Source organism: Elaeis guineensis, chromosome 12 (assembly GCF_000442705.2).
Source record: "Elaeis guineensis isolate ETL-2024a chromosome 12, EG11, whole genome shotgun sequence".
NCBI classification, from domain to species: Eukaryota; Viridiplantae; Streptophyta; class Magnoliopsida; order Arecales; family Arecaceae; genus Elaeis; species Elaeis guineensis.
In genome coordinates, this window is record NC_026004.2 from 46,772,724 (window position 1) to 46,776,492 (window position 3,769).

Below are 3,769 nucleotides of genomic sequence, written 5' to 3' on the forward strand. Positions count from 1 at the left end.
ATGTCGATCAAAACAAAACAAGCATGCAAAAGGGATAGAATTTTTACTTCCATCAAAAAGATAATGTGGCACATTGGTGATCTTCATGAGACTCCAAAGTAGAAGCCCTCCAGTGGTGATTGATTTATGTCACAAATTGACATAAAAAGTATCAATTAATATCTAAATTATCTAACTTTATTAAGAAATTGATACTTGTTATTATATTTTGCAGAAGAAGAGATCATCAATAGAAAGAACAAGGAAAGAGGATTCCAACGGCGCAAATTTTATGCAAAACGGAGTTAAATTGACCCAGGAATTGAAGAATGAAGAAAGAAGACTCAATTGGGTCAAATCCGAGTCAAATCAGATCAAAATTGGTCAAAAATCAACTGATTTGGTGATCTGGTTGGCCGCCTGGTCCACAGCAACAGGCGCATGGACCATGGACCCATCGGCGCACCATAAACTCCCTAAAACCTCTTAGTCCCACATCGGAAGTTTTGAAAACCTTATAACCCCCAAATGCCTATAAAAAGCCCCCAAAGGCCCTTGTTTTATGTATTCTTCCTTCCGATCAAGCTTGTAACCCTAGATAGTGGGGTTTTTAGCTCTCTTTTCAAGCCTCGAGCTTTGAGGTTTTGTAATAATTTTTTTTATATATAAAATCTTATTTTTATGCAATTTCATCTCTTTACATTATGCAATTTATTTTTCTTGCAATAAGGATAGTTTAATTTATGCAATTTAATTTTATGCAATTAGGTTAGTTTAAATTATGCAGTTTAAATTTATGCAATTAGGATAGTTTAATTTATGAAATTAGGGTAGTTTATTTTTTGATTTAAATTTTGCAAGTAGATTTAGATCATGTCTAGCTAAGCATCCCTTCTAGGTTTGCGATGAAGCTAGATCATGAGTAGGGATTTTACATAGGGTTCTTTCTTTTTCTTAGGGTTTCTTTTTCTTCCTCTTTTGCCAAGAATTTTTGATGAACTACAGTTGGGTCAGAGTCCCTTCATAGTTCATGCTTGATTCAGTGCATAGGAGGAGAAAACCCTAAGGGATCCTAGTTACTACTCCCCTGTAAAGAATCTTGATGGGTTATCGTTGGGCCTTAGTCCCTTCATAATCTATGCTTGGGAAAGACAAGAGGAGTAGTCGTTAGGATCAATAAGAAAAATTCTAGGTAGAATTCCCTAATCTAGATCTAGTGGATTCAAAAACCCTAGATCCTTAGTCTTATTGTCCTTAGCAAACAACTTTCGATTTCGATTTTTGTTAAAGCTCGCTTGAGCATAGATTTGAAAATTATTTTTAAAACCAAGTCTCTGTGGGATCGACCCGTACTCGCTGGTCGTGCTACTCTGCACACCGTGCGCTTGCGGTTTTATTTACAAATTTTAAGATTTGAACATCAAATTTTTGGCACGTTGCCGGGGATTTGGCGTTTTAAATTATTTTCAAATATTTGTTCTTCGTGCGTTATAACTCTCTTTTTTTTTTCTTTAGGTTTCTATATTTAGTTGGTGATTGCTGGAAAACTCAGGTATGCTTCTAATTTCTCTTTTATTATTTTTAGTTAATTACTTTTGCTTTTAGACCTAATCATTTGAATTTACTTAATCACAAAAAAAAAAAAAAATATAAAACAAAACAAAAGACATTTCATAATCGTGAAGTAAAATATAAAATAAAAAAAAAATTCTAAATTAAAATCTTTTACATTCTTGGTCATCTTGTTTATTTGTATTTGCATTTTCATAATTAATCTAAGGGCATCAACCCATTAACAAGATAAGGTGGGGATTTCATTACCCTTCCTTAGCCCAAAAACCATCTCCATCATATTGCATTACCTAGACTTTTAATCTTAAAATCAATTAGACGTCAACCTTAAGGAATTCGAGCTCAATAGGACAAGGAACCCTAAGAGTTCTACCAAGTTTGAGTTGTTTGATTAGTTGGTGTCTAGGCAAGTCCCTGAGGGTGGTTTGTTAAATTGGTTCAGTTGCTGGCCTGGCCAACTCGTTTGGTGTCTAGAAAGGCAATGATGAGTGAACCTCCCACCTCTTATACTTACCTGGCTAACTAGTTGATCAATCTCCACTTGGAAGGTTTGAAGGGTCATCTTGGAACAGTTAGGAGCTGTCTAGATTTAGGTTAACCCTAGGATAGATTGAGTTTAATTTATTGATTCACTTGTTTGAAAAAAAAAAAAAATTTAAAATTTAAATTAATTTGGTTACTTTTCTTTAGATTTAGGACTCATTAGGATCTTCTCTTTAGAACTTTTTCTCTTTTCTTTCTTTTCCTTATACATAAAAATTTTATTAAAAAAAAAAAAATTTGTATAAACATCGAGAACCGTACACTTCGTGTGTGGAGAAGAGTGTCAGGTCGTCTAGTTAGAATTGAGTCAATTCCTGTTGTTCCAATGGCTGAACCAATCCAACCCATGACCCTTAAAGATTTGTGTTATCCAGTTGGCTCCATCCAACCATCTTGTATCAGGTTGCCACAACCCACAGCTAACAATTTTGAAATCAAACCTCAAATCATAAATATGCTTCCAAAATTCACAGGATTAGAGGATGCTTATATATTTATTAGAGAATTTGAGGAGGTATGTGCAACCATGAAACTGCAATTAACAGAGGATGAGGTCAAACTTAGATTAATCAACTTTGCCCTTAAGGACAATGCTAAGAAGTGGCTTTATAGTCTGCCAAACTATTCTGTCACTACCTGGGAGGGCTTTGTGAGAACATTTTTAAAAAAATATTTCCCCCATCATAAAACAGCTAGGATTAGGAATGAAATAAATCAATTTTACCAACTAGCTGGTGAATCATTTTGGAAGTACTTTGATCGTTTCAAGAATCTTTTGACCCAATGCCCACACCATGGAATAGAAACTTGGAGACTATGCCAGATCATCTATGAGGGTTAGATTCAAACTCAAGAACCATGCTAGAGTCCATGTGCCAAGGCCAATTTATGGACAAAGAAACTACTGAAGCTTGGCAATTCTTAGAAGACCTAGCCGAGAAAAATTTACAGTGGGAAATAACTAGGGAACCTGATAAAGCTACACCTTCAAGAGGAGGAATGCATCAAATTCAACCAACCCTAGCATCAGAGGCCAAGATTGCAACCTTAACACGTAGATTGGAAGCCTTAGAATTACAGAGACCAGCCAATGTAAATCAAATATCTGCACCCATGTGTAAAGGGTGCAATGCACCAGACCATGTCTTAGAAGAATGTTCCTACTCGAATGAGTGTGCACAGGTGAATGCCACCTATCAAGGACCATTGAACAATCCTTATGCACCCACATATAACCCAGGTTGGAGGAATCACCCGAATTTCTCATGGTCCCAGAATCCTAATGTAGGCAATCCAAATTTCAATCAGCAAAATCTAAGGTCCAACCCAGTAATGAACAACCCGCCAGGCTTCCATGATAATGACAAGAAAATTACCTCTTTAGAGAAAAGCCTAGAAGCCATGATGAAGACACATACCAGCTTTATGCAAACCACGGGTCAACTCATAAATAATAACACCCAAGCTATAGCTCGTCTGGAAATGCAAGTAAGTCAGCTGGCTTCGACCATTAGTGAACGAGAACATGGTAGGTTACCTAGCCAACCTGAGCCAAATCCTAGGAACCAAAATGGTCCACGACCCCAACAAGGAAACCAAGTTAATGGTGTAAATGCTATTCATACCTTAAGATCAGGAAAACAAATAGACAATAAGGTAGTTGCAGATGACTCAT

General features: G+C 36.2%; 1 non-coding gene across 1 annotated transcript; it reads right to left on the minus strand.

Moving 5' to 3' along the window:
* Window positions 1-2,788: 2,788 nt before the first annotated feature.
* On the minus strand, window positions 2,789-2,895 carry LOC140853006 (small nucleolar RNA R71). Its single transcript, XR_012136083.1, has one exon. It is a non-coding gene; the product is annotated as a small nucleolar RNA R71 (small nucleolar RNA).
* Window positions 2,896-3,769: the final 874 nt, after the last annotated feature.